This window comes from Vicugna pacos, chromosome 7 (assembly GCF_048564905.1).
Source record: "Vicugna pacos chromosome 7, VicPac4, whole genome shotgun sequence".
NCBI classification, from domain to species: Eukaryota; Metazoa; Chordata; class Mammalia; order Artiodactyla; family Camelidae; genus Vicugna; species Vicugna pacos.
In genome coordinates this window covers 79,857,261-79,879,993 of record NC_132993.1, presented here as the reverse complement: position 1 = coordinate 79,879,993, position 22,733 = coordinate 79,857,261, and the positions used below count along the sequence as shown (strand labels likewise).

Here is a 22,733-nt window from a genome sequence, read left to right as displayed (position 1 = left end):
AGGGGAAGAAAAGCCAGAAGTGCCCTTTTTGCGTTATCTGGGAGCTATTTATTGCCAAGTTCATGCCTAAATGGTTCCTGAGCAGGAAACAGGTGACCAGCGCAGGAGCAGGTGGGGCGGCACACTCTCTTGTCCCATCATTTACATGGGTTGCAGTATGCCTGTGGGTTTTTTTTTTTTTAATGTATTCATGCCTGAAAAGTGAATTTGATATGACACATGATAATCTATGAAAATGTTAATCAATACAAATAGTTTAAGCTGTCATCAAATGCACTTCTTTAGTCAATACTCATCCCACAGAAAACAATGTCACTGTCACCAGGGCTCAATTTGCACAGGTCTTAAATATTGGACTCTGTGCATCAATGCACTTCTTCTTCAAATACTGTAGGTAAACACATTTTCTCCCTATTTAAGGCTGAAGCACTCAGCACGCATTTAGCTGAGCCGAATCCTCCCTTTTGAATACCTTGATAGGTCCACTGGAGGGCAAAATTAATACTTAATTGAATCTCACAGTCATCAAAATAATCAATACTTTTTTATTATTTATTCTTTACAGTCTGTTGACTGTTTCAAACCTCTGAGGGAATGGTGGAAAGGATTCATGGCTTTGAAACACTGTCATTTAACAAGGTAATTTTCGGTGGGGCATTAGGGGTTGTGAAACATATAATAAAACAAAAATGGTGGCTTATAATAGGAAGAAAGAAAAGAATTATATTTCTGCCATCTAACAAAACAGGATAAATAAAAAAAGCAAGTGCAGAGAGAGCGAGCGAGAAGGGGGGGGGAGGGAGCGAGGAAGACTGGCTTTTGAAGGGTTTTATCATATCAAGAGCAGAGCCGAGCTTTCATAATGCTGACATTTCTCATCCTGACAATCCTAAACAAGTGGAAAGGATGAGATCCCAGATATCATCTTTCATCACATTCTCCAGCTTAAGAACCAACATGACAGCTTCTCTCCCCTTTACACTGTTAATTACTAAATAAAATACTACTCATTGTCAGCATCAGATTATTGCAGATAGCAACCACAAACATCTCTCCGTTGTCTCCCCCCTCAGAAACGGGGAGACCTACCTTGAACTCTTTAGAAAATAAATTAGGCTTGTCTCACCACATGGTAAAATTATTTGCAACGGAATCAATGTAATCAATGCGGTCGATCCACAGTATTGTCAGCCTAAATTTGCAGGGGATAGATTAGCATTTCATTTACTGTGTTTGGAAGCTGCGACTGGGAGTGTTTAAAAATGGGGGGTCGTTGGGCGGGGGAGGAATGGGGCAGGCAGAGGGAAAAGACGACGCAAAATTCTCCAAATCTCCCCAAATTTCCTTCCTATATGTAGCTAAGAAAGAACATGTGTTTGGATTCTTCTGATTCAGTGAGCAGAGTGGACTGAGGAAGGAAAGGGAACATGGCTTTACCTCAGAGCATCACGGGAAGTAAAGAGCTCAGGTTTAAATTCTAGTGCATTCATTTTACTTTATAAAAGCTTGAGCCCTCAATCTCTCTGATCTAAAGGAGGGGGTATGACTTGTACCTTTGAGATACCCAGTTTCTGAGGCCACACTGCTCATTTGAGCAATTTTGAAGGTGGTGTTAATGGTAAACTTGTGTTTAGAGTGACATGCCCTACCCTCCTGATAAGCCAACCATGGTTATTAATGTGTCCGGGAGTATCTTGGTAGACTTCTAGTCCCACCTTATCTGTGAATGATCAAACTGAACCCCGAATCATATAGAGGAGCCAGAATGCAGCTGCTAAGTTCAAGTGCACTTAAGTCTTTATGATGTTCAGTCTGGCTGATGTGGGCAAAGCAGGTACCGGCAGATGGTGTCTGTTCACCGACCATTAGCTTTTCTTTAAATTCCTTTTATGAACCTCATCCAGGTCTAGGTTCCCAACTAGTGCCTGTTAGTGACTCGAACTTGGACGATTCAAGAGTTTGTCATTCAAGGACACATTTGATTTTCATCTTATAAAACCCTTTACCTTTTCCATGATGCAGCTATAGCCCACCTCTCTGTGTGCCTGACGTGGTTAAACAGCAAACCCGCAGTGAAACAGACAGCAGACAGCTTTGAATCACAGCTGCAGCCACTGGGTGGGTTGGGGGGGGGGGTCCATTTGAAAATGTGTCACAAGCAGGAAACACTGCGCACAGTCTTATAAGTGATGGGGGAGTACTTTCAAGCAGCATTTGGCTTGGAAGTCCTTCTCTCCTTGCCCAAAGCGATGGCATCTGTAAAATCCTTTCTCCCCGAGGAAAGATGGAATTTTCCAACATGCATGCACCTATGATAGGTACTTCCAGGAATGTAAGAGCTACAACTTCAGCATGTACCAGGATCTCTGCAGCAGCAAACAGGAACAGAAAGAGCGAGGGCAGACAGAAAAAAAATAGAGCTGGTGAAGACCTCTCACTTGAAAAATCTGAAATTATCACCACTAGCGTCAAAGAAGCTGTGACTTCTCTGCAGTTGGTTTCTTGGTGGCCCTGATCAAAGAAAGCGACTCATCCAAGATGGAACGGAGTCAAGTATGAACAAGAATAGGACATGCATGTGCGAATACAGGACACTCCCAAGGGTCATAAGAGACCTAAGAGCCAGACAGTAAAAAAAAAAAAAAAGAAAAAGAAATGAGGAGGAAGTAGATTCCATTAGTAAAATCTCAACAAAAATTTTCACCATGTCCTGCAATGAAAGGACAGCAGTCATCATCAGAATCACATAGTAATTTTTAAAAATCTCCTTCAGGAAATGTTAACAAAAAAGAATAGGTCATATTTATTGAATGCCTTTACCAAGTAGGCACCTCAGATATATTTAATGTCACTCAAAGTATGCAAGGTATTAACCCCATTTTAGGGATAAAGGACTGAGACTCAGAGACGTTAGGAGACTTAACCCAAAGCCACACAGCTAATAAGTGGTGAAGCTGTTATATTGAACCCTAGTAGATTCATCTCCAAAGATGAGCATCTTTTTATACAACACCCTCTACTGCATGGAAAAACTGAGGTTCATGGGCTAGGTGACCCATGAGGTTTCCCAGAACTTGAATTATGGACCTAGAAAGGTGTTCAAGCCTGGATAACTGATTCCCATTGCATATTGTGTATAATATCTTTCTCCCTTCAGACTCTAGAAACAAAACACCTCTCTGTCTGTTGCTGCTTGGGTGGAATCCAGGGGGCAATAGGGTGTAGGAGACAGGACACCAGACAGTGTCAGACATCTGGGGCTTGTACCCAGGTTCACGCTCTACACAAACTTAGCAATCACTTAACCACTTTCACTCTTGGTTTTCTCATCTGGAAAATGAAAAGGTTGGAATGAAACAGTATTTTCCAAAGTGCATTCCACAGAACACTTGTCCTAAAAGAGATTCTACAATAAAGGAGTTTTGCAATCATACCTATGTGGAAAATACAGCAGAAAGGTCTACTGGGGAAAGAAACCAATTCAACTCTGCTTAACCCAGCATTTCCCAAAATTATCTGACCATGGAAGACCTTTTCCTTTAAGTCTTCATTATACAATCTAATGGATCTAGTGCTTCTTGAAACACCTTAGAATGTGCCCACTTAGCTTACAGCTAATGTATCTTATAGCTCTAATTTTTAACCATACTACAAAAACAGGCTAGAAGTCTTCAGCAAGTTCACATCTATCCAGTGCTTCACATTTTTATCTAATTAATATTCTTTATAGTTTATTCACACACAGCTAATATATACTAACTATAAAAACACAGCTTAGTATATACTAACTGTAAAAACTGTACACAGCTTAGTATATACTAACTGTAAAAACTCTCTTCATATGCTAATTTCTGATACTCTTTAACATAATTTAAAACTAAGGATGTCCCCATGTATTTCTGTTGTAAAATCCTTATTTGAAGAGCAGATATAGGGCACTAGGCAAGGGGAAGAATTCAACCTGGGCTATCACCAGGCTGTTAAAAATAATACCAGATAAACAAAGATATACTTCTGCTAAAGGTCTTCAATAATTCAACCAATGGAGTTTTTGCAAGCATAATCATTCTCATTTTATAGTCAGAGAAACTAAAGATAGCGAGATTATTAACTCAGCAAAGCATCCGTGTCTGGTCGCAGCCACGCGATGGAAATGCCCTCACCCCTCTAAACTGAGCTTGAACTAAGTCCAGCATATTTTTATGTACATACAAACCAACTATGAAGCAGGCAATCAGAACAGCTTTGAGGAAAATGTAAATAAGACAGGCAGGCAGGCTTCAAAAATCCAAGGATGCAATTCATTTCGTTGCGAAGCACCAGAGTATGGCCAAGTTATACTCAACAGATCTATTTCTCCAATTCAATAGAAAAATTATATCCATTATAAAGAAAAAGGAAAAAAAATGTATTGGATTTCCCTCCCCCCTCCTAAAATGCCACATTTCAATTTAGGAAACAGTAGAAACAAATTACCTACAGCCAATTTAAGATGCAAAGACAGCATCATATTTTGTGTTTAATTTCTCCCACTGAGAAGAAGTAAAAATCAAAATCACAAATAATGAAGAAGAAAGCAGACCTTGGTGTGTTTGGAGAAAAGGAATTTCAAGTGCGGATTTTGTTACCATAGTCATGGAAAAAAAAACCCCACCATTTTTTAGCTTTCTTTAACCAATGATCAAATATTATTAAGGTTAGTTAATGAAGTTAGTTCTCAATATCATATTTAATATACTAAAGAATGTTTTTTCCCAAAAGTTACAAAGAATTTCTAATTTTTTTTTCATTCACTACTTTCTCCTTCTATCAATAAGTTTTGAAAAGATATTCTATTTGACTTTTGGAAATAAGACCATAGTTATAAGTTTTTTTAATTGACATACATATAGTTGAAATTTCTGAAAAACAATGAAGATCATGAGATATTAAAACACCAGAAATTTACCCACTAGTTATTATTTTATTTCAAATATCACTTCCTAGACTTCAAACAAAAATTGTTTTTAGAAAAGCAGAAAATTCCACATTTTTAGCAAATACCCAACAAAAATTTGCATTACAACAAATTTAATTATGAAGCCCAACCATAGATCCCTTTGCTTATCCTTCAATAGATTTTCACAGCAACATGTTGCTCCCAATCTAGATTGCCTTCTTCAGCCCAATATTCTCAATGACTATTTATTTCTCATCTCTCCACTTTTAGTTAATGTGACCAACATTGCGTTGAATCCTGTCCTATAAGAAATAAGATGAGTATTTTGTGAACATCAAACAAGGCATTCAAAACTCAAAACAAATGGTGGGTTTAGAGAGTGAAGTACTGAAGAGACTTCAGGAATGTCCCCTGATTTTAGCACCTGCACGACTGTCAGTGAATCACCGTGTCTTCCATCTTGGATTCCATACCAACATGACTTTGTGTATCTCGAGGGTAAAATGTGAGACCTGAGTGAAGTAATGTACAGATAATGTGTACGAATATGTTTTGAGAAACAGAAAGTGTTACACAGAGAGACCATTTTTCACCACACCACTTCCCTCATTAAGACATCCTGTTGACTGTGGGTTACTCTCCTCTCCATGCCTTCAAAGCCTAAAATACGTACCTTCTGCCCCTTTACAGAAAAGGTTTCCAAACCCTTGTGCTCTACCCTGGGTTCGGTCAGTTGCCTTAATCAATATTCATGCTCCAGGGCTGGTCTTTAATCAGAAAGTCCCCAGTCCAGGTTTGGCCACCACAAATTCTCCAGCTACTTCTGTTCACTGTCCACCACTCCCTCACCCTGCATTTTACTAATCCCTATAATTTATATTAATTTTGAGTGAAATTGTTGATTGGCATTAATAGAGATTAGAAGTGAGTTCTTATTTGGTTAAAGTAGTCATATTCAAGATGGATGTATTGGCTAAAATATCTTGGAGATGTTCCCCACCTTCGCTTGTGTGGAGCCAGAGAGTACTGAGAATCCAGCACATCCTGTCGCCTATGCTCTTGGGGCCAGTGACCCAAGGCTAGATCCCCAAAATGTCCCATGGCCAGTCTTTGGCTCAGAGGCTTCTAGCTGCTGAATGCTGACCATGAGAGAAACACATCTTACTTCTAGAATCTTGCCATATCTGCTTTAATAAACCTTCTATGCCAGGTGTGCTTGGTTCACCCCAAATGACAGAGAACTGTGACTTTATCAAGCATAAAGACAGGTTGAACAAACTATTTGGGGGTAATTAATAATTGGGGGAGTAATATTTTGGGATATTTAATAAATATCTATATGTGTGGCAGCTTCTGGTCTCAAAAAGATGCCTCCCCCATCTCTAGTTATTCCTGACTACCATTATCTACCAAAAAGAACCCAGTAATTGTACAAATAAAATCTGGCTTAAGCCACTGCAACACAACACACACTACTGGGGGATGACCCGCAGTGTCTCAGAGGCAGGCGAGGTCATTTACAGGGTGAAATAGGGTCCAGAACCCCTGTTCACAAGGTGCCCTGGACAAATTACATTTGTTGCCCCCACCGATCCCCAGCCCTTTATCTAGGGGATATTTAGCTAAGGTGGATGTTTAGAATCATCTTGAAAGGATAAAATAAGAATGCAAAATATCTAACTTGCTTCGCTGTCAGAGGATGGTGTTTCATTTCATACACACGGTCTCTTGGTCTGTTTGTTGAACCTCAGTTAAGTGTACAACCTCCTTCTCCTCTGTCAGTCACCACGTATGGTCTCTATCTTTCTCCAAGTCCCACCATGAGTGCCACGTCCTCTTAATGATGCTAATACTATAGAAATGACTCCAATTAAAGATTAGAGCATCAGGCACAGCTGTGTTTAAACACAAACAAGCAAATAAACATAGGATGAAAGAAACAACATCATAAGCAATCAAACAGTAGTCTCCTGTTCTGGACTTCTCCAAAGCATCTTAGTGTGCAGTTAGACACACTAACCTGGAACATCTATAGCTCCTTTGCCCCCAGGAGGTTCAAATGACTGTATGCGTGATGCTTCGTGTATACTTATCTGGGAAGAAAGGGAGACACTGGTATTGACAACCTAATAGCACCATCAATTCAATTTCCTGCTGCCTTTGTGAAAAGGCATCAATAAGAGTTCAATCCAGGCTCATCTAGGTCTGGTCTTTTGGTAATGGGGTTATACAGTGGTATCGACATTGCACACACGACCCTATATTCATACACTCTTCATAATCTGATGGCTTCAAGGAAGTATCAGGATTTAATCAGAAAATAACTCAGATTAAAGTGAACTTGCATTTAGAGACTTGAAGGGACAGTTACTTAGTAGCTACAAAGAAAGAGCATCCACTGTCTGTCCCAAAGAACTAAACTTCCAGCACCTTAGAAATTCTAAGAGGTACTATGTGTGTATATATATATAAACATCTGTATCCTTTTGCAAAAGTGAATGATACAGTGGTTCCCAGAATGGAAAGACGCGGTCTTTAGTCTCAGAGTTTTCAAACTGAGCACTGAACTGAGAAGGCTTAAGGTTTTTAGGGAAGTACCTCCAGGACCTCAGAGGAGACAGGGGAGGACCCAAGTGCGCATTCCCAGTTTTTAACACCATATTGGCTTCTCTCATCTATTCTGTATGGAGTCCCCCATGTACCTGAAGAAGGGGTTTCACAGGTCGGCCCATGTTACATATTTGTAATGCATCATAGATGCAATAAAATCACGACCGTTTTTTGGTTGGTTCATCACTTACTTTTCCAAAAGACTTCAGCGTTAGACTCTACAGCTGAGAAGTCTGAGTCCTTCCCAGGCGGACACAACTCAGAATCCCCAGTACCGGGCGCCCATACAGTGTCACACCAAACAAGCTCTCAGTAAATGTGTTTTGATTTTGGTTGTGAGGAAGGAAGGAAGTGCGAAGGAAGGAATGTTTATGGGAGGATTGTCAATATTTTTTAATATTTTCAACACACACGTAATCTTGTCTGAAATTACCCAACACGAAACGAAGGCCTCACTTGGCTGTCTCCCCTGTCTGGCACTGCACACATGTAACCCTGACCCACATTCCATTTCCGGAAATGTACATTTGGTTTTGTGTGATTGTGTTACTTTGTTTTACCATAAGACAAAATAGAAGAATTGAATTGCAACACTGAAAAGCGAAAGGAAAGTCTTTTTTTTTGTTTTCTCCTTAGGACTGAGGTTGAATGGGAGACAAGCTACCCCTGGCCCAGGGCATAAACTCAAGCAAGCAAAAGCATCACTGCTGGACTCAGGTGGCCCCAGTGGAGGGCACGGCCCGCCCACCGTGGGCCTCAGCCTCATAGCTCTGTCCACGCCTCTCATTCAGCCTGGAAGGTTCTGCTCCTACACAATCCACTCCTGCTCCCAGTGCCCTCGTGGTCATCCAGGGACAGTATCATCAAACACTCACTGTGCTGTGCATTAGAAAATTTTATTACAAATATTCTATCATTTTTCTCAGAGGCAAATATTCATTTAAACGAATACCACGTTCAACATGTGGATAAATCAAATTCTGAATAGCAAAGGACAGACAGTTGAGGAGAAAAACTTTTTATTTAAACTAGCCAGTTCCTGCTCAGTTCAAATTTCCATAAATAAATAGAAAACTCCATTCTGCCCCCTGCTGACGGACTAACATGTTTAAAATCTATTTCGAAACCTGAAGGTTTAGCAGTACCTTCTGAGTTGGGTCCAAATCCTGCCTAACACACCAGATCCTCTACATTTGACTGGGCCTAGCTTTTCTCCAGCCAAGGATGGACAGGCAGTGTACAGCCATAGAATGTGCTGTTCACATGTTTATAATGATTGTAAACATATTAAGGTGCTTTTCTGGCAGGTGGCAATAAAGTGTCGGGGGTTGTCTGGTCTAATTTGCATGGAGATGCTCCCCCTTTGGCCCACAGTGGGCAGACTGTGGTCACCCTCCCCGGGAACCTGCACATCCCTAGGCCCACAGTGCCAGGGTGAGAACTTGGGTACTGGAGCCGGAGAGCCCATGCTCGGGGCTAGGGTCACTTTCTACTCACTGAAAGGCCTGGGACAAGGACATTACTATGTTCCTCTGAGCCTCAATTTTCCTGAGAGGAAATGGGAGTAATAACAGTACATGCCTCATGGGATAACTTTGCAGATTACATTAATAATTTGCAAAGAGTGCTTAGAGCAGGCCAAGTGCATAGTAATGATGTAACCAAGCAGGACCCTACTGTCATCAGTGACCATGACACCGATGTGTCATAACTCAAACTAAACACCATTGATACAAGCAGTTACAATGGTGTTTGTAACTGCTTACGTGTATAATGGCTTAAAGGGTCTTTCTCACACTCGTGCTGACCAAGGTTAGGCTGGAGAGGAGGTAGGCTTAGGTGGTCTACCCAGTCCCCTGGGGTGCTGGTTCTGTGCACAGGGATCACTCAGTGCCCTGCTCCTGCCCCCAGTGCCCTCCTCTTGGCCCCTTATGGTTTCCTTGCATCCTGTTGTTCGAGCCTCAGGCCTCAGCCTGCAGCAGGAGGTCCCAGGCCTCAGCTTGCTTAAAAGGCTAAAAGAATTTATCCATCTGACTTTAAACTACACAAGTTTTTCTCCAGAGCTCTTTTCCACAGAGCCCCTCCATATGCACCCTTTGTTCTAGGTACAAGAATATTAACAGAGTCCCAAAGCCAGAGGTGAACTTCATACCCAGCAGAGGGAAGGGGACCTTGCAGCTGCAAAAAACAAGAACAGTTTTGCAGCAGTTTGTTACCCTGTATGTGATCTCTATGGAAACTAGCTCTGTCCTTCGAACTCTTGAACTCTTACTGTAAAACCCCCTGCCTTCTCTCCCCAGCAGGCTCACCGTCTTAGAGGCATTAGCCCACTGTGATCTTGTTTGTCTGGCAAAGAAATAAAGCTGCCTTTCCTACTTCATCCAAAACTCTGTCCTCGAGTCTCAATTCAGTAAGCGAGGTACGGAGGCTGTGTTTCGGCAACAATAATAAGAGATGTATATACTGTTCGATTGATGTCTGCAACTTTGCTGGCAAAGTACGAATACGTGTGCATTTTGTCGTAGAAAATCTCCTTAGCCTTCACCCAATTTTCAAAGAGGTTCATGACCCACCTCCTCATCTCCCTGCACAAAAAATCAGCAAGTGACCATTGCCCAGGAGCAGGGGCCTGTGGCTGCCTCCTCTTACTCTGAATCATAGGACAGTGTTTGGCCATGATCAGCCCTCACTAAATATCCACTGATTTTATTTGAAAAACAAAAACAGAACTGATATCTATAAATGATGGAAGAAAAACCAAAAATTAGTTAGACTTTTAAAAACTAAATTACTTCAATGTCTTTTGAGAAGCGATTTGCTTCATAAATCCTAAGGCCTTATCGCTTTAAGAATGGTCAGGGGGCTGTAAATTCTTTAGACTGGCACCCCTGAATTCAAACAGTATCTGGCTTTCCATTTCCCAAGATTCCTGTGGCCACGCTCTCTCAAGGAGCCATTCTATCTCTGTGCAAAAGGCCATTGTCTAATTGATTTCACTAATATGTGTTTTCCTTTCCTCTCCTTTCAATAGCACAGGCTGGACACTAATAACGTGGGCTGCTCTGTCGCGACTTCCCATCCTTCCTAGCAATCTGGGCAGCCTCCTCTCGGCCAACACCAGTGCCTATGGAGTTTTCCTCTCCTTTTCTGCCTTGGGTCTATCCAGGGCTGTGCCTCGCCCCAGCTGCTCCCTTCCCCTCCCTCTCCTGTAATCCACTCTCCTTTAATATTCCAAGGGTGACCCTTGACTGTCCTTTGAATGCTGCTCCAATTCAAAAGGCTTCTGAGCTTTTAAGACGAGCAGAGATAACATAATTCCAAGGAGATGGGGGGTGTAGGGAGGGAGGGAGAATGTGATTGGAAAGATTAGCTAAATCTTCTCATTCCTAGGGATCTGGACGCTCACAAATACATGAACTGGGAGGTTTGTTTTTTTATGGGTTCTCCCCACCTCCTCAGCTATCTTATTAACCTCTATTAAAAATATTTTGGTTTCCAACCCCAACCATAAAAAGAGACTTAAGTAAATATTTCTTTAAATCTCTAGCCTTTGAAATCAAGGGCAATTTTAAAGCAAGGCTGGCTTTTATTAATATTTATTTATGTCCTCTTTAGTTTGCGTGATTGGGGATGGCTCAGAATCAGGGTCTATTTAAGACAAAAGTGATGCAATTCAACAAACATCTATTGATAGCTCGTCATGTACCAGTTGGGCGAGGGACCACGGGGAATGTACGGATCAAGAAACATTTGTTACCATCAGAAATTTCACCATCCACAGACATCACTAAAGGGATGGTACTCAGCCTCTTCTATGAGAATCATATACTTTCTTTCACAGATACAACATTTTCTTGGCGTCCCTTCTCTTCCCTTTCTGTAAAATGCCAGTGTATACTAAGCCGGTGGGCCGTGCATGCACACAGACACACTTAACAGACTTTTTCTGAAGCGCTGTCTTAACATCATTACAGATGCTAATGAATAAACATGTTGCTCCACCTACGGGGTCTCTTCTAGGCTTCATTCCTTATTTTAGGGCCCTGATCTGCAACTAATGACCAGCTATCTTTTGACTCACACACTAACACAAGGTATCAAGACAGCCATCTGCAGGATCACAGGCAATCGAGGGCTGCATGACCCAATGGCGGGGAGGAAGCATTTGAGCTACTGCTGTCTGTCACTGAGTATCTCTTTTTCCAATAAATTTTTAAGAATTTTTTATCGAAGTATAGTTGATTTACAATGTTGTGTTCGTTTCAGGTGTACAGCAAAGTGATTCAGTTATTCCATTTTATATATATATATATATTCTTCTTAAGATTCTTTTCCATTAGAGGCATTCAATATCTCAATAACAAGATATTGAATATAGTTCCCTGTGCTATACAGTAGGTCCTTGTTGTTTATCAACTTTATATATAGTAGCGTGTATCTATTAATCCAAAACTCCTAATTTATCACTCAGTGTTTCTCAAGAATTGCTTCTTGAATATCCTCAAGCACCTACAGTAGTGAAAAATGGGTAATGTGTTGTCAAGAGGGAAACAGACTTGTTTCAACAGCTCTGTAATGTACCCTCATAAAAACAAAGAGAAACAGATGTGCTGAAGTCTTCATAAACAACTGGCTCTTCTCAGTGGGTTTAGAAGCCTCCACTTTGCCCCATTCCCACCCCTCTACCATTAAGTTGCTTGGAAGAATGTTTCCTAGATTAAAAATAAACAATTTCAACTCAATGCTGGCTGAATTATCCTGAATCTACATACGTGGATCCATCCCACTGACGTTAAGGTACCAGTGCCTTGAGAAGATTCAATCACCCATGGCTGGAATGCAGCCTCATTACACAGTCCTCTTTCATTCTACTCCACTGAGCTCCTGCACAATGTCTCCCCACGCACATGTACTTTCCCTGAAAAGTTGGCTGTTTCCCGCACAAAATAAATGAGAAATGGACTATTGCCACGTCCTCCTTTCTTGCTATTTCGGCGACAAGGGCCCAAGTCTCTTCCTTCCTCCATGCCCACTAAGAGATGGGTCCTGCTGGGATGCTGTGTGGGATCTGTATTCTGCCTGCAAGGCTTGCCCTTGACCTCCAGATCTTGAGAGGGGCCACCTGGGGGCATTCATTTCCTGAGCATGTCAAGCAAAACTCTAACCAAACCTGCAGAGTACTCAGTTAACAAAATCAGAAGGAAATCATTTTTGGATTAAAAACAAGCAGAAAAGTAAATTCAAATGAGCACTGAAATCAACTAACAAATTTCCCAGTTTTTGATATAAAAATAGGCCTGGTCAATTAGGATAGATTTTTTAAAAAATTGAATGAGTTTTTTAAATCCAGTGGAAAACAGTTGGATGCGTTGTTGCATAAGGGTTATTGGAGATTCTTTGCTCCTCATTTAACTTTGATACTAGGAGTGTTTTTAATACTATTTATTTATTCAACAAATGTGTACTGAGTGAGTACTATAACCACTCTCCAGGTGATGGGAACACATCACTGAGCCAGACAGGTCAAGTGCAGGCCATCCTGTAACTGAAATAACTTTGAGGAGACTGACAATAGCCAAATAAACAATTCAGCAAACACCATGATGCTGCTAGTGATGAGTGCTAGGAAGAGAAATTGAGCAGAGTTAAATGTGGGGAAAGTGTGGGTGGGTAACACAGAAGATGATCAGAGAGGCTGTGCAGATAGGGGACCCTTGAGCAGAGGCCACCATGAGCAAGGGGTGGGGCATTTGAGCATCACAAGGGACACTGAGAAAAGATTCTGCCTGTTCAGTGCCCTCAAGGGACCAGTGGGCTGAAGAGTCTGAGAGGGAGTGAGTGAGTGGGCCTGGTGGGAGATGAAAATTGGATGCCAGGGAAGTAGCCAAGGGCAAGGTCGGGTCTTCTGGGCCATTGTGGGGACTCGTAATTCCAAGCATAAGAGAAAACCATGAGACGGTTTTGAGCAACATGTGACAGGATCTGATTTGTCTTCCAAAAGGCTGCTTTGTGGGGAGGAAAGAGTGAAGCATAGAGGGAAATGCCTTGTAGTTTGGGTACTAGATAAAAACATTTCTTGAAAAGATACATGCAACTCAGTGTTCATAGCAGCACTATTTACAATAGCCAAGACATGGAAGCAACCTAAATGTGTATCAAGAGATGATTGGATAAAGAAGTTGTGGTATATAAAATAGACATACAAGTTTCTTCTGTATAGCACAGGGAACTATATTTAATATCTTGCAGTAACCTATAGTGAAAAAGAATATGAAAACAAATATATGTATTTATATGCATGACTGGGACATTATGCTGTACACTAGAAATTGACACATTGTAACTGACTATACTTCAATTTTTAAAAGATACAAAAAAAGAGAAGTTGTGATACACACACACACAAAGGAATATTACCAAGCCATACAAAAGAATGAAATCATGCCATTTGCAGCAAAAGGGATGGACCAAGAGATTATCATACCAAGTAAAGTCAGACAGAGAAAGACAAATACCGTATGATAGTGCTTATATGTAGAATCTAAAAAATGATATAAATGAACTTATTACATAACAGAAACAGACTCATAGACATAAAAAACAAATTTATGGTTACCAAAGGAGAATGGGTGGGAGAGGAATAAATTAGGAGATCGGGATTAGCAGATACACACTACTATATATAAAATAGGCAAACAACAAGGTGCTACTGTATAGCACAGGGAATTATATTCTATAGCTTATAATAACCTACAGTGGAAAAGAACATGAAAAAGAACATGAATCACTGTGCTGTACACCAGAAACTATCACAACAATGTAAATCAACTATACTTCAATAAAAAATTTTTCTTAACAGCTTCACTGAGATCTAATTGCTACACAAAAGTGGCACATACTTAATGTATACAACCTGCTGAGTTTGGACATACACATTTGTGCATGAAACCATCACCACAATGACACATTCCATCACCTCCAAAAGTTTCCTCCTGCCCCCTTTAAATTTTTAATTACAAATAAAAGATTACAAAATGTCTACTGTACCATATAAAAGATGTTATTTCTATGGAACCAGCAAACATTTCAGAATCTCAAATCTTACAAAAACCCAAATTCAAGTCACATTTTTTTCTTGCTATCTTACCTCAACAGTCTTTATATCAACTTGATTTCTTATGAGAAATTAATTCAATGGATCATCTCTCAGCTTTACTTGCCTTTGCAGAAGCTGCCTTGGCTGCTTCCTTCTTGCTTTTCAGGGTTAATTCAATTATTGCCAAAGTCAGCCTGGGTACCCATGGCCAGGGGAGGAAGGGAGGAGGTCCCTAACATCACTGAAGTCCATTCTTGCTGACACCTGACTAGCTCCCAGCGCAGTTTTAGAAAAGTCACTTTAAATTCTCTGAATGTTTTCCTTCAGCTAAAATAAAATCTGTTACGTCCCAATGGGTGTAACTGTAAGTACTGTACAAAGAACATCGCCTACAGGACTTTTCAGGCATTAATATCCCACCTTCCCGCCCTGAGCATCGTTTCAGAAGGAGCCTCTGCTCTACCTAGAGAAACAAGTCTCTTCTAACACACTTGCATTCTGGACTTTTTGACCTAGTCCCACATGACAAAAAGCCCCGTTTCCAACTGTTAATGGCATTAAGAGCCTTCTTACTGCAGTTTTTGGATCCAGGGTGGCCCTGGCAAGAAGATTGTGCTTTTTAAGTGTCCACATCAATCCTACCCCTTCTCTCTATAGCCACCCATCTGACCCGCAGTGGGTCACGGTCGCCAGGGTTCTGTATGTTTCAGGGCAAATGTGTAGTCCTGTTCTCTACAGCCTCCAACTGTGATTCTCAAGTCCTGTGGATTAGAACCACCTGGAGGGGATGGGGTGACAGGGTGAAATACAGATTCCTGGATCCTTCCTTGATCCTGCCCAATCAGAATCTCAGAGAGAGGGGCTCAGAAACCTATGCTTCTAACCAAAAAATTCTTCTGGACACTCAAGTATGAGAATTCCTACCCCAAAGGTATATTCTGAGGAATATAAAGGAAAGGGTTACCAAGTTTCCCCAACATTTTAGGGGGAAGCATGCCATAGCAATGCACAGATTCATGATAATTTTCAGTAAACGAACAGTTTTTGTAACTTCTTCTTATTCTGTCCTCTGAGTCATAATATTTGGGGTCTTGAACTATTTATTTCACGTTCTCTATATATCAGACTTTATCTTTTATCCTTTCAACATTGTCATTCATCTTGACACTCATATTTTAAGCACTATCTTTTCATCCATACCTACCTTGAATTTTGGTTTAGAATTATGGAACTCATTGTAGAAATCTTTGAAAATTATGTATCTCTGTGCATGTATATACCTATGTATGTATATACACACATATATATGTGTGTATGTCTATAAATACATAGTATGTCTATATACAATTTTGTTATCTTTGTTAATGCTCATAGATCCACACTGCATATATAAATTAGCACGCTGCTTTTATAATTCACTTTTCACTCAATAAATAGCTGTTACAGACCTAACAAGTGCCACCAGCTAGCACGTGGAGAACCAGCTGGGCACTATATCTGCCATCACAGACGTTATTATATTATATTGTAACCACGTTCTCAAAATTAATTATTATCCAAAATTGTGGTTTCAGACAACTAGATAATATTTACTCTGATGGATGTGCCATCACTTAACTCTGTTCTAATTGCAGAACATTCTGGGCTGTGACCTTTTAAACGGGGTACGTGCATACGAGAAGATATACAACACAATGCATTGAGGTGCAGGAAGAAAGTATCAGAATTTCTATTGTTATTTCAGTTTTTTCAGTTCTATTTGGTGCATGATTTTTAGAGGTAAAAACATACAATATTAAAAAAAAAAAGCCCAGTAAATAAATAAACTTACATATATTATGAATGCATGGTAAAATTATTTTCATTGATAAAGCTAGGTTATCACAAAATCTTGCAGTCCCTTGATTTAAGATGTGTCCAATTATTCACACAAAAATAAAATTTTGACGGTTTTAAACATATTCTCAGGAGTAAAATACAAGTAAAAGAGCATGGACCAGTGCCAAATTGCCTTCTAGATCAGTTGGTGGAAAATTTATGCTCCCAGTGTCTGAGAAAGCTTCTCTTTCATATTATCTTTAAATTTTTTTTCTAATTTATTACATGGAACCTGGCGTTTTATTAATGTTTTAATTTGCATCTCATTAGCAAGGCTAAATTTCTCCAGTTTATTAGCTAATTAAGTTTCTTCTTTCATAAATTACTCACATCCTTTGCCTGTCTTTCTGTTGGGGTCTAAGTATTTTTCTCCTTGAACTTTGCATAGATATACAGGAGTGATAATAATTATAAAAAAAACAATGGCTGGCACATCGTGTTGAGCACTGGGCTGTGCTATAAACAGACTAAACAACCAAGAGTGTTATGATCCCCATTTCATTGAAGATGAAATTGAGATGAAGTTAAATTAAATAATACGTAATTTGGCAGATTTCCTGATTCCAAATCGTAAGAATTCCAAATATTTTTTCTAGAATTTGTTATCCTTTTGATTTTTATTAATGTTGATTAAAAATACATATTTTAAAAGAGCTTATCCAGTCATATTTATCAATCCTTTGCTTTCTGTTTGATTCTATTCCTTTAATTATAAGAAATCACTCATGAAAAAGCATAAATATTCACCAATTTTTTCTATGATTTTTTTAAGGTAATTCTAGAATCTAGCTGGAATGTATGTGGGCATATGGCATTAACTGACAATCTTATAGTTTCCCAAATAGTCAATTTTTAGAGTACAAATAGTTGAATAACCCATTGGCATACTATGCTTTTTTAAAAAACAAAAACTAAGCTCTAATGGAAATTCAGGTCTGTTTTTGTACCATATAGATGTGACCATACATAATACGATATATATGTATTAAGTATATAATGTTATATATGTTATATATTATATACTTTGTATCTTATATATTATTGTATATGTTATATATTATTATATTTTATGTGTTATATAATATACGTTTTAGATAAGTATAATTTGTAAATATAAATTATATCAACATGTATTTATACATAATTATATATATATTCTATGTTATGTAATATATATGATAGAGCGAAAATCCCTTTTATATTCTATTCTTCTTTTTCAAAAACTTTCTTACATATTCTCTGCTTTTTTTTTCCAGATGAATTTTAAAATCATTTTGTCTAATTTCAAAATCAAATAGACAAATTTTATCTTTATTATATTCAGTGTCACCATCAAGAAACTTGGCTCTCTTCTTCATTTATTTAAATTTTTAAATTATTATCAGTGATGTATATTTTTATATTGATTGTAGACACTTTTTGCTTAAAAATTTCCAAAGGTCTTTTTGTTCCTTTTATAAATAAATTCAATTTCCCTTTCTAGGATCAAGTTATTCATGGTTACTGCTCTTATTTAGAAAAGCTGCTGAGTTTTTGGTTGATTCTATTAGGACTGTATATGTATATTTATATCTTTAACAAATAAAAATTGATGTTTCCTCCTTTGTATTTATGATCATTTCATATCTTATAACACTGTAAGAAAAGTAGCACATAATAATGGTGGTATGAGACCTTGATGCTGCTGGTGTTTCACATACGGAAGGTATTCTACGAGTTTTGCTGTTGGCTTAAAGATCAGCTTTGGCATGTAAGAACCTCCCAAATCATTACGGAGTTTTTTGTTTGTTTATTTTTTAACAGAAATGTTTGTTTGAAGTATGGAGGTTTCTTAGAAAACTAAAAATAGAGTTACCATATGATCCAGTAATCCTACACCTGGGCATATATCCAGAAAAGATGAAAACTTTAATTCAAAAAGATACATGCACCCCAGTGTTCACAGCACCACTATTTACAATAACCAAGACATGGAAGCAACCTAGGTGTCCATCAACAGACGACTGGATAAAGAAGCTGTGGTGTGTTTATACAATGGGTCCCACACACTTTGAACAGTGCTAATGACTTTTTTAAAACCTTCTTCTGATTCTTGCCATGAATCACACTTGGAAGCTTGTTGCTATAGTGTTCATAATAATCTTTCATGTTCCTCATTCTGTAGCATCTTCTTATGCATCCAAACTGGTTTTTTTCCCCTCTCTCTTATTTATCTGTACATCAAAAGAAAGCTATCCAGACTGTTATTTACTAAGCTAAAAAGTGACTTTGGCCCTATTTTCAGAAGCCCACTTAAGTGAATCACCAAATCTTTCTTAGCTCTACACTGACCAGGGGTTGGCTTACATATGACTCCTGGTCTCATTCGCAGTGTCTTATGATTTGTCTTTTGTCCCAGCTATGACCGTTTCCCTCCAATGACCACATTAAAAATTATGTCATCTATGAAAGTTTTATCCAGTAGGGCTTCGTTGGAAATGGACACTGAATCTTCTTCTTTTCCCACTGCCTGACTTTCTGACACTGAGACGGTACATGAGAAAGTGCAGCCTCTAGAAGTGGTCCTCCTCTGGCTCTACGTGTATCTCTGTCCCCACCCATCGCGCTCACATGGGCTAAACTGCATCTCAGGATGTAGCAGGCGATTGCCTCTACCCTCTACTTTCCACGTCATCACTTTTGGCAATAATAAAGTCTGACCGCGCGGAAAATGTGAAGACAAGTGATAGGAGATTCAGTTTGACCTGTGTTCAAACTGCCTCAACTTGTGATACTCCATGAGTTCTTTTATTCCATCGTTCTCCGAGTGTGATCTGCAAATCCCCGAGGACCCCCGAGGCCCTTTAAGGGAGTCTGCAGGGGCAACATTAATTTCACAGTAATGCTATAATATTATAGTGTGAAGTATTTTATGGTGATACCTCAACATTAGTTGCCTTTTCACTGTATTGACATTTACACTCACGATGCAAAAGCAACAGCGGATAAAACTGCTGGTGTCTTGGCATAATCATAACAGTGGCACCAAGCTACACCTGTGGTCTCCATGAACTTGCCTTAAAATTTTTTTTTAAAGCAGAAGACAGTTTCTCTTTAAAACGTCCTTGATGGAGTGGCGCAAATGATTAATTTTATTAAACTGCAAACCCTGAGAACATTTTTTCAGAATTTTTTTCACATTCTGTGTGCTAGACTGGGCAGCAAACACAAAGCACCTTGGCTACACACCAAAATACCACGATCGTTCCAAGAAAAAACGTTGGTGTGATTGTTAAGTTGCATCCTTGAAAAATCAACGAAAGATATGATTTTTTTGGCAGGCATTTTGGGGGGAAATGAGTGAAATGAGCCTGTCACTTCAAAGAAAATAACTGAAAACATTTGTTACCAATGAGAACATTCACGCTCTCAAGAGAAAATTAGAATTTCGGAAAACTTACGTTTGCCACCAAAAGTTTGAGAAGTTCCCAACACGTTAATGACTCTTCTGGTGAAATAAGTGGTGATGTTAACAAAAACATTTTTTTTTGTATTGTGTAATGTAATGTGTTAACATTCGGAACAGCTGCGTAACACAATGAATCAATATTTTCCAAGTTACCAGAGCATGATGTGGCAAACTTATGCATTGGTAAACGATCAGTTCAGTGTGCAACAGATAGATAGATCAACGGATTTTAGTTGAAAGTAAGTACAAAAAAATTGTTAATATAACTTTTGGTTCCACATTGCAGTGAAACTTTATGAAACTACCACTTGTCAGACTGCGGTGTGGTGTCAAAGAATAACCACAATTATACCAAAAGGCAACTAAATTCTCCTTCCTATCACTATCTGCATGACACTTGATTTCCTCAAAAACTTCAACCAAAGGAACATATCACAACAGAATAAATAGAGAAGTAGATAGAAGACTCCAGCTGTCACTCACAGATACAGGAACAAACTAGTGGTTACCAGTGGAGGGGGGCAATATAGGGGTGAAGGAGTGAGAGGTACAAACTATTGACAGACTCGAGGATGTATTGTCCAAAAAAGGAATACAGCCAATATTTTTTATAACTGTAAAGGGAAAGCAACCTTTAAAAATTATATAGAAATAAAAATGTTTAAACAAAAATGTATTGCATACTGAAAAAAAGCTCCAACTGTCTTCTATGAAATTATTTATTAAAGATTGCAAATGTTAGTCACTATATATAAAAATAGATTAAAGAAACAAATTTCTTCTGTATTGCACAGGGAACTGTATTCAATATCTTGTAATAACCTTTAATGAAAAAGAATATGGAAATGAATATATGTATGTATATGCATGACTGGGACACTGTGCTGTACACCAGAAATGGACACATTGTAACTGACAGTATTTCAATTTAAAAATTCTTATTAAAGAAATTTGTCAAAATGTAAAACAATACCAGTCTTTTATTTTCAAAAATATGGTTTTTTTAACAAAAAATATTTATGAGTTGATTATTGTCAAAGTGTCTTAGTATATAGTATTTCATAATTTCCTCAATTTGTATTTCTAATTTGATATATATCAATGGATGTTATCCACATAAGTGAAAGCTCTTTGCAGTTCTTAACATTTTCAAAGATTGTAATGAGGTCTTGAGTTCAAAATTTTGAGAACCACCACTCTATTTTGTGCAGATAGCAAGGGACAACTTTCTACTTTCTGTTTCTGGCTATGTACTATTGTCAGACCACCAATGGGTAAATGTTCTTTTGTAAATTGAAAAAAAACACTCAGTTTTTTTAAACAGGTGAAGGATAAAAACAAAGCACATAAGAAGAATTAGAAAAAGTATTTAAAAATCAGATGACTAATATGACTAATATTAAAGGAAATGCAAATTAAATAAACTAAAATTAAAGCCATGACCTATCTTTTTTTCAAATTAGAAGGATATTTTTAAATTATTATTTCTGGCGAACAGTGGTGTAAATATGAGGCTTCCCCACTGCTCCTGGGAATATGCCTTCATCACCTGTTTTAACGGAAGTCACCTCCTTCTGGAGAGGACAGAAACCAACATGAAAGAAATACCTACACTTCAGTGAAAAAAAAACCTCCTCTATAAAAGTCTCAAAGACGATTACTAAATGCCTTAGTAATTTAGTAATAATTTGATTCAGCTATTGTTACTTTATTAATAGCTTAAAAGCAAATAAACAAATTCAAAGAGCCACATATTGAAATACCGTTTCTTCTTTGGTATTCATACATCAAGAGCTTTGCCCTTCTTTTTCAAGATGAATATTTCTGCACAGTGTCTCTGAAAAGCATAGGGAGAGAAATGTGATCATTTCTCAAATGTTCTGGTGTCTCCTATCGGGTACTTCGGCACCCTGAGTATTACATGCATATAAACTAACAAGTAGACTGTTGAGCATACGCCCTCAAGGACATTTTCTAACCAAATCTTTTCAAACATACACTCGAGGATACAAAACATGAAAACTAGCCAGCTCTACAGTTTGATCTTAAGCTGGCCCTAGAAGGTACTACAATAAGTGAAATAAGTCTGACAGAGCAATACTGCCGTGATCTCACTTCTATGTATAATCTAAAACAACGAAGCAAATGAACAAACATAACAAAGCAGAAACAGACAGACTCAGAGAGAACAAACAGGTGTTGCCAGAGAGGAAAGAGGTAAAAGTAGATGAGAGAAATAGGTGAGGGCGATTAAGAGGTACAAACTTCCCGTTACCAATAGATGAACCATGGGTATGAAATGTACAGTGTGGGGGACAGAGTCAACAATTACCTTTCGGTAGCTAGAATTATCATGGCGATCATTTTGAAAGGTATGGAAAAATCAAATCAATATGTTGTGCACCAGGAACTACTGTAGGCCAATGATACTTCAGAAACAAACTCATAAAAAGAGATCATATTTGTTGTTACCAGAGGTGGGAGGTGAGGGTGGAAGGACTTGGAATGCAGACAGTCAAAAGGTACAGAGGGGTGGGGTGCATGTGTGCCCAGGGAAGTCATTAACGAGGTGTCCCTCGCTTGCCTTTACACGGTGTTGTAAAGTAGATCAGATAAGAATTGCAACTGGTGAGGGCTCAGAAAGGGGTAAACCCATGTCCCTGGGATGATCAAAGTAGGAATTCACCTTTGGTGCCTTCAAAGAAGACTCATAGTAATTACTGGTTGTTCTGTTTGTTTCCCAAACCAATTACAATTGCAAA

At 38.7% G+C, this 22,733-nt stretch overlaps 1 protein-coding gene across 2 annotated transcripts in view; it reads right to left on the bottom strand.

Moving 5' to 3' along the window:
• Positions 1-22,733, bottom strand: part of POU6F2 (POU class 6 homeobox 2) — a 424,404-nt gene that overhangs the window by 341,069 nt on the left and 60,602 nt on the right. The window contains exon 1 of one of the 2 annotated variants that reach the window (XM_072965444.1): positions 7,642-7,646. The exons of the other annotated variant lie outside the window; for it this stretch is intronic. The gene's annotated coding sequence lies outside the window, so the exon portion shown is untranslated. Of the gene's footprint in view, positions 1-7,641; positions 7,647-22,733 lie in introns of those variants that run through there. 2 annotated transcript variants of the gene reach the window in all.